General features: G+C 38.9%; 1 pseudogene; it reads right to left on the bottom strand.

Annotated features, from left to right (window-relative positions):
• Nucleotides 1-3,014: 3,014 nt before the first annotated feature.
• On the bottom strand, nt 3,015-3,454 carry LOC143686413 (short transmembrane mitochondrial protein 1 pseudogene; annotated as a pseudogene).
• Between the last annotated feature and the right edge of the window lie 6,133 nt (nt 3,455-9,587).

The following is a 9,587-nucleotide window of genomic DNA, read 5'->3' as shown; positions in this document are numbered from 1 at the left end:
ATCATGAACTTCTATTCATTATGTAATATCTCCAGTCTATTGGGGGCACTCAATGAGTTAATAAGTTTCTTACCACCATTTGACATGTGATCAGTGTGAAATGCACAAATACTGAGAATAAGTAATCAACAGGAAACCTCCTGACACATTGTCCCTTCTGATCATCCTGACCTAGTATAATCACAAGAGGCTATTTCCTATGGCACTTAATTCACATTTAGGTCCTATGATTTTATTTTTCCATATAGGCATAGTGTCAAATGATCATGAACTCATTGGTAGAATTAAAGCCATTTCAGAGCACACTGTACCTCTTCCAAACACATTCTGGGCTCTCCTTTTTTTAGGTTCCCTACTCACAGTTCCCCATCCCTGGCACTTTCTCCCCAGACCAATCTATTACCATAACACCCCCACCCCCCAACATATACCCCTGGTAATTCCCAGTCTAGTCTTAGCTTAAAGATCATTTCCTCATCGAGGTTCCCCACCAGATAAAGACCTCCTAACCTGCTCCCACATCACCGCATCCTTCACTTTTGTAGCTCCCAGTACCTGCACTCTGCATCTTCTCATCTCCATTAAATTCAACTCTGTGAGGACAGGAGCTGTGTCCATTGTGTTCTCTGCTGCATCTCTAGCTCTTGATTGAGACTGTGGCAGACATTAGGCACAATGTTTGCCAAGGAATATTGGATGATTTCATAATAGGTCTTTAAATGAGTATAAATTTGGACAATAATTTAAGTAGAATTCCAAAATCACCAACAATTTGGATGGCTGTACCACCCTTTCTGATTTTCAGCCGAGGGTAATGGTCAGCTCATTGACACTGGGAGGGGCTCCTTTGAGCCGTGGACATCAGGGTCATGAGTGGAATTTTGTCATTAGACTGAATGTCTCTTGGTGGAATAAGACTCTGGTAGGGGCTTGCATGGATGTACGAGGGAACTTGACTTGCTGGAACATCTAATTTCATTAATCCACTGTCAGCATCCCCAGATAGTGCTGTGAGGAAATCAGAGCCCGTGGACACCTTCCAACCAAATCATGGATGTCAGAGTAAAGTATCATATAAAACTTTGGCAGTAAATTGCAGGGCAATCAATTGCTATTTAAGACAACCATAGCTAACTGTGCTGCACATTATTGTTTTAAAAGTCTACTAAGCACTTTCTCCATGCCAGATACCGTGCTAGAAATCAAAACAAAGATGAACAAATTATGTCCTTGAATTCAAGAAGCAGTCACCTAGACAGGAGATAAATAACCACGATTACACAGCATGAGACATGCTTAAAACAAAGTACAGGTTGAGAGTTCCGAGAGGTTTGTTACCAGCTGTAGGAATCTGGGAAGTTTTAGTAGAAGAGGCACCATTTCCATTGGGATGTGAAAGATAATTTAATAAGTAGATGGGAAACCATAAGACAACAGGAAACATTCCTCAACACACTCATCACATGGTCATCCCAGCAATACTACCATGGCTAAAAAGAATGAAGGGGAAAATCCACAGAATTCTTCATGTGCGTTTGTGTGCATTTACTCTCCTATGTTTTTACAATTAAGTCCAGTAGAACTTTTTATGGTAGTGGAATGTTCTGTATCTCTGCTATCAAATGATGTAGCCATACACTAGCAACAGGTGGTTATTGAGTAATTGAAATGTGGCTAGTGTGGCTGACAGACTGAATTTTGAATTTGAATTTGAATTAATTTAAAATTAAATAGTTGCATGTGATCAGTGGCTACCACACTGGACAATGTGGGTTTAGATATTCCTACAAAGGCAGAGGAGGAACCAGGCCCTGCAGGCCCACACAGAAAATAACAAAAGCCAACATTTATTAAGCACTTTCTTTATGCTGAGCACTCTGCCAAGCATCATGCACGCATTATCTCATTGAATCCTCACAACAACCTTGAGGTAGTTTCTCTTATTAGCTGAGGAACCATATTAGGTTCAGAGATGTTAAATAATTGGCTCCACATTGCACAGCTGCCGTATGATTAATCTGGGGGTTTCAATTCAGGTGAGCTCTTGCCCAAGACTGTGCTCTTAGCCACCATGGCAAACTGCCTCTCAACACAAAGTAATTCGTTGCTTTATTTGTAACATATTTTCTGCTAAGTTGCATTTCTTCCTGTATTCATCTGTTCAGCAAATATTTGCTGAGCAGTTACCATGTGCCCAGCCATGTGATAAACGCTGGAGTTAACCAATGGATGCTCTTGAGGAAGTGGTTACGAACTGGAAGGGGAGATACATGCCAACGCATCATTACAGCAGAGGATAACAGCCATGGAGGTGTGTGCAAAGGCTTATGGGAGCACAGAAGGAGGATGGCTGAGGGTGCAAGAAACGTTAGGGAAACTCTTACACAAGGTGTGATTTGAAGGAGGTTGAGAGAAGTGAAGAGATGTCTTCTTGCAGAATAAGGGAGGGAGGGCCTGTCAGCAGCTGGAACACCATGGACAGAGGTTAAGACATGTAAAGCAGCATGGCAAAGACCAGGAGCTCCCAAAATCAAGAACAGATAATGTCTAAAAGAAGACACATAAAAATCCAATGCTAAAATTTCATATAAAATATGGGGAAAATTTATCAGAATTTTATCTTGAAAAATGATAAAAATTATCTGTGTTTTATATATATTTAACAAAAGTTAGGTAATAATCATAAGTTTGTTCTAATTTTTAGAAGAAAAACAAAGTTTTGACTTAGGGTTTTGCAGTCTTCATTTTCTGAAAACTTCTCTGGAAGCATATTTAACAAATATGTTGAAGTCCTTCAGTTTTCTCAATGGTCTCTTTTTTTTTTTTTAGCTTCTAAATATCAATTTTAATTACTTTGAAACAACATAATTTAGTACCAAATGCTTAACAGGCACCCACTGTAATTGTTGTAATTATGAAATTAGGATTATTTGTGTATGATCAGCTATACAAAATTCTCCAATTTTTCTCTTGAAAACAGGTAGTAGAAATCACAAAGAATAAAGAAGAGACTGCTAATTAAAGGTCATGTTTACTAATTTAGCACCATAATTCCAGTCTTAGAATCTTCCAAGTTCCTGGAAGAAGGATGGGAAGAGGTGAGGATGTTGGAAAAGTAAGGGTCGTTCTTAAGTTGTGGCCTCATTTTTGCTCTAAGGCAACTCAGGGTTTAGCAAGGAAGAAAACTGCTGAAGCTGGAGATTAAAACAAAAGCTTTGGTTCAGATGGTAAAGAAGGCCCTCAGGGACAGTCGAATCAGTATATCCAAAAGGTAGCTGGACTCAGCCTCAGGAACTAGGGGGTTTCTTCTTGGCATCCGAGTCCTTTCTGATATCTTCAAGTTTTTTGGCCAGGTTTGGTATATCATAGTTCTGAGCCAGATACATTCCAACCAAGTTGCCAAAAGTAAATCCAAGCAGGAACTGGAGCATGATGACCGTGGGAGGGCAAGGAGGGCACGACGGACGGCTGCAACTCAGGGGCGGTCCTCTATGATCTCTCTTCATCGATGATTTTCAAATATTTCTCGTTTAGAGATTCTATCGTGTTATCTTTTGTCAATTTTTTCCTTTATGATTGCCTAATTCCTCTAGATTCAATGTTTGCCCACAATTCTAGCATTTCTTCAACAACGCTTTTATTAATTCCATGAAACCCTGCATGAGGGTTATTCAGGTCGTGGTGATTTTTTGTGTCCCAAACTAATCACAGGCAGTTGGATGACGATTATCAGCATAAGAACTGAGTATGCTGGAAGATTGGGTTTGAGATTAGAGAGTGGTAGAGAAGTCCTCAAATTTACCAGCTGGAAGCCTTGAACACGAAACTCTGACAAATTGACCTTCAGATTCCTCATCTACCTGGAGATAGCTATTGCGAGGATCAATAAAACCACACAAATGGAAAAACCTAACAGAGTGCCAGAGATTTGACTGTTCATCAGCTAGCATTCATGTTTGTCCTCCGCAATGCCATGGATATTCTGTATTACTTTTCTTTCTTTCTTTTTTTTTTTGTATGCTCAGTAGTGGGGATCCCATTTCATCCTTTTCCTAGCTGAGTATCCTGTTACTGCAGCACAATTTGTAGAATTTTTTTTTAGAGGTGCATGGGCCAGGAATTGAACCCAGGTCTCCTGCATGGAAGGCGAGAATTCTACCACTAAACTACCCTTGCACCCCACTGTGTTACATTTTATTGATTGGCCGATTTGTACGCTGATCAGATTTTTTTGTCTTATCACCACTCTTTCAACTAAACACAAACAAAAATCCTATAGATAGACTTGCATGGCACGGAGGGACAAAGCAAGGAAACATTGTTGATTTTTAAAACAGGGGTTCCCAAGAAGCTAGTTCCCTCACTGAATAGAGAGATAAAAGCAGAACAGAGATGCAGGATATTACATATGCTGAGGATGAACTTGCTAAGACAAAACAGAGCTGACATCTGTAAGACATGCGGAGACTTTTTATTCCAGGGCCGAGGGATTCTGGAATCCAGCCCTTCCTCCTTGTCATTCAATCTAGATTTAAAAAAAAAACAGACAGCAAGATGGGAGAATCAGCATGCTCTTGCAGTCTTGAAATTGAATTTATAAATAAAAATAAGAAAAGGGAGCACATCTTGGGCTCTTCTAAGGAATTATTGACAAATGTGAGGCTCCACTGACAGCCAATCTGAAATGCAATTTTTATGTCATTGTTCTATAAAACCATTTCTGAATTCATATTTTACTTTGTTTGTTTTTGGAAGGGTTTATTTCCCTCAAGAACAAATGGATTCATTGCAAAGAATTACATGTGAAAATTAGCTGAGTGGTTTGCAACCATTTTCAATAGAAATATATGCTCAGTGGCAGCAGTCTGAAATGTAACATTTATTTTATAATACAGTTCCCATTACTTCGAGACTAATCTCACCAGCAAGTAAAGGATTAAGGTCCTGACTTTCTAATGAGAAAATGGAAATTATAACGAGCTTTGTCATCTGATCAGAATCATAAAATCATGAACAGAAGAAGGAACAAATTTGTGATTTTAATCTCTGTGTTCCATGTTCCAAGCGATAGTAATAGTACTGCAAGAGGAATTTCTCATAATTTCTATGAGGTGACATTTATAGCTATTTTCCTGGTGTGGGCTAATTTCATGAAAATACGTTTGAAGATGAATGCTCATGTCTAAAGCACAAAAATGCTGATGGGCCAAGTCTTAATCATATACATTCTCCTTAGGAACTTTTAACCAAGGAACGAACATGAAAACATTAAAGGAGTGTTTAAGGGAACTATTGATTTGAGAAAATTTGGCTTTGGAAGAGCAAGACTAGATATAACAATGTGGTACAGTGAAAATTTAAGCTTCCCAGCACAGATGTCAGAAAAGATCTGCTTATTCTCTGTTACTTGCCATTTCCAATTTTCTAATAGAGAATTTTCTTTTAGGTTAATTTTCCTATTAAATGAGGAGACTTTTATAAATGAGTCAGAGGAAGCCCAACAACCTAACAAAGGACAAGAACAAGTAATTGACAGAAAAAGAAATACAAAGTCTTCTAAGCATGAAAAATGCTTAACTTACCCATAATTTTAAAATGCAAATTAAATTCATGGTGAAATATTTTTCACCTCAGACACTGATAACAACTGAAAAGTTTGATAAAAGTGTGGGGACTCAGACACTCAAACTTTTTTGATGAGACCATAAATAGGTACACTTTTGGAGGGCAGTTTTGCAGTATCAAAATGTAAAGTCCATGACATTCAGGGGTGAAAGTCTCTCTGTCAACATGGGACATGATTCTCAGGGGAGAGCCTGGCCCTGGCACCATGAGATCAACAATGCCTTCCTGACTGAAAGGGTGAAAAGAAATGTAACAAAATAAGTTATCAGTGGCTAAAAGAGTCAGAACCGAGAGGCTATTCTAGAGTCTAGTCTTAAGCGAGCTTCAGCTAGAGATTGCCAATTGCCATGGTTTGCCAAACCCCAACCAAAACCATTCCTGTCAACCCTAAAGAACACTGAGCACTCTATCTGAGATTCTACAAAAGTTTCACACACTGAGATTACTTACCAAGGGCCTACAATCTCCAGGTGGGTTCCTAGGCCAGATAAGTCCTGAAACCCATAGGGTCCAGCCTTTCCAAAAGAACATCAACTACTTCCATCCCCCATCCCAAATTATTGACTCCCCTTTCCAACATGAAAAAATTAGAAGGGGGCAGAGTCCAAATATCCCTAAAAATTAGGAGAAAGATCAAAGGAGAAAGAGGAGTATAAGAGAAGATAGGATATAACAATGAGTATGACTGCTGAATCATTGTATTGGTATTTCTTTTACGTGGAGCTGCTAGAAGGATTAAAAAAAAACCTGAAAATATAGAATCGAAACCTATGCCAAACTCTGAAATCTGTTCAATAACTGCTCGTTACAACGTACTTTGAAATTTATTGCTTTTTTGTATATATGTTATATTTCACAATAAAAAGTTTTTAAAAAACGAAGTAAAGTCTACATACTTTCTGCTCAAAGGCTGCTGCCAGCCAGGAGATACCAACCCCAGGAGGAAGCATGCCTTTTAGGCTCTGATACTCTAAGTAAGTGAATTTGTGTTGTTGAACCAGTCTATTGGATGTTATTTGTGTTAGCAGTGAGGAAACTAACATAAGGTTCTAGTAATTAAATACATGAAAGTATTAATTTTTTTACTTTTTTATTGCATAGTATAACTTATATAAAGCAAAGAAATAATAAAGCAATAGTTTTCAATGCACTCTTCAACAAGTGGTTACAAGACAGGTCCCAGAGCTTGTCATGGGCTACCATACAATCCTCTCATATTTTTCCTTCTATCTGTTCCAGAATATAGGATGCTAGAGGGCTTAAATATTTTCTTATCATCACAGTTGATTTTTTCCTTCTTTTTTTTTGTGTGTGTGAAAAATGACATATACACAAAAAAAGCTATAAATTTCAAAGCACAACACCACAATTTGTTGTAAAACATATTTCAGACTTTGACATGGGTTACGATTTCACAATTTTAGGTTTTTACTTCTAGCAGCTCTAAAATACTGGAGACTAGAAGAAATATCAATTTAATGATTCAGCATTCATATTCATTTGTTAAATCCTATCTCCTGTGTATAACTCCACCATCTCTTTGATCTTTCCATCCCTCTCTTTCAGGTTGTTTGGGCTATGGTAATTCTAAATTTTTGATATTGGAAGGGTTTGTCACTAATATGGGGTGAAACTGTAAGTTTTTTAAAGGAGTAGGAGATTTGGAAGATAAATTTGAAGACATCTCCCAGAATATAAAACAAAAAATAATGGGAAATAGGAAAGAAAAGTTAAGGAAATTAGACAACCAATCCAGAAAGCTCAATATCTAACCAACAAGAGTTCAAAAAAATAAGAACAAAAACGTGAAGGGAAGGAAATTATCAAAGAAATAAAATACAAAAATTCCCTGACTCTGAATTTGGATGTATTAAACTATATGTGTTTGCTATTATCTGAAGGACACGAATGTATAGATTGAAAAGGCCCACTAAGGCAATAAGTGAGAAAAGACTCACACCAAGGCTCCTTACTGTGAAATTCCAGAATTAAGAATAGCTAAGCAATTTTTATTAACTAGGCAATGACTGACTCAAGGAAAACTAAAAAGTTGTAAAAGAAATGCGATCTTATTTCACAGCTTGGCTCAGCAATAAAACAACATATTTTTATATAGAAATAGTATAAATGCTGAACTTTAATGTTACTGTAACTAGCTTTTTGAACAAGGTGGACGTGGAAGATTCTAGATGCAAACCTTCCTGTCATCTCATTTTTTTCTGCCCCGCGGATGAAATGTCAGACATCTAGCTTTTCCAAGTATCCTTGGGTTATTAATGAATAGTCTCATTTTTTTTTTGAGGTAATGCGAAGTCCAATCTGTTCTAATATCAAACCCTAAATTCTTATCCAACGTATACATCTCTTCTCCCACAGCCTGGGCCGGACACAGGCTTGAAGTCTGCAGTAGGAAAGAAGTATGGTAGGGTTGCCAGATAAAATACAGGTTGCCCAACTAAATGTGAATTCCAGAAAGCAACTACGTTGCTTTCCCAGGGCTGGTGTGACAAATTACCACAAACTCGGTGACTTAAAACAACAGAAATTTATTCTTTCTTACTTCTGGAGGCCAGAAGTCTGAAATCAAGACATGGCAGGCCATATCCCCTCTGAAGGCTCTGGGGAAGAATCCTTCCTTGCCTCTTCCTGGCTTCTGATGGCTGCTGGCAGTCCTTGGAGCTTCTTGGCTTCTAGCTGCAGTACTCTGATCTCAGTCTCCACCTTCACACAGCCTTCTTTCCTTCCTGTGTGTCTTTTTTTCCAGGTCTCCTCTCCATATAAGGACACTAGTCATTGGCTTTAGGGTCTACCATCATCTAGTATAACTTCATCTTAACTTGATTATATCTGCAAAGGCCCTAGCTCCAAATAAGGCCCAATTCAGAGCTCCCGAATGGACATGAATTTGGGGAAGTGGGCACTATTCAACCCAGTACAGCAATGGATACTTTTTTGTACAATTATGTCCTAGATATTACATGGGATGTACTTATACTAAAAGAGTACTTGTTTGATTATCCAGAATTCAAATTTAAATGGGCATCCTATATTTTTATTTACTAAATCTGACAACCTCAGGTATGGGGTCAAAGTCACTGCTTACGTCTTCCTCACTGTGCTGCCTCTGGCTCTTCTAGACTTAGATCCGGAAGTGGAAGGGCAGAAATAAGGGAAAGAAAGGCTCTTAACCTGCATGGTTGTCATCTGCCACTGGGGCCCTTGTGCTGGATCATATGTCCAAAACTTACCCCATCATTATTAGGGATGTTCTACCTGAATTTCCCTTGACCTGAGAGATGCCCCATTTGGCCACTGACAAGGTCTCCTCAGCAACTGATTTCGGGTGGTTCACTCTTTGTTGGGGTCATTTTCCCCCCCTTCATTGGTACTGTTGGGTGGGGAATGTAGAAAGAAGCCTCTCGCCAGCTTTCTTCCACGGAATCCAATCTGGCACACAGAAAACCACATCCTTGCCTCCACAATTCCTGGAAATGCTGGCCAAATGACTTTGTTCTGCTACCAGGCAGGCTGTGCCAGACAGCTTCTGGCCTTCAGACTTTTTCAGATGTGAGTCAGTCACTAGGTATGTGTGTCCTCCAAACTTCAGGGAATGCCTGTCAGTCTCTCTGAGAGTTCTCTTGAAAACCCCCTCACTCAGTTTAGATGAGTGGAAGACATCCTGTTCCCCTCCTGCATTTGGGGGATGGGAAACCCCCACCACACTCCGATGTCTCTCTCCAAGGCAATATGGCTCCTTTAATACCCTAGTTAATCCTTGGCCTTGTTTTTTTATAGACTGGAAGTACTTAGTGGCTAAGGCTGGAAGAATCTGTTTGGGGCCACCCTACGTGCAAACTCTGCGTAGATTGTCTAGAATCTCTATTTAGAATGTGAGGGCTCTTTGTACCTATTGTTCTTAAGTTTGGAGTCTCAGTTGAAAATCAGAGACTTTAAAAATCTAT

This window comes from Tamandua tetradactyla, chromosome 6 (assembly GCF_023851605.1).
Source record: "Tamandua tetradactyla isolate mTamTet1 chromosome 6, mTamTet1.pri, whole genome shotgun sequence".
Taxonomy (NCBI): domain Eukaryota; kingdom Metazoa; phylum Chordata; class Mammalia; order Pilosa; family Myrmecophagidae; genus Tamandua; species Tamandua tetradactyla.
Note: the sequence above shows the minus strand (reverse complement) of the source record. Positions and strands in the feature narration are given on the sequence as shown.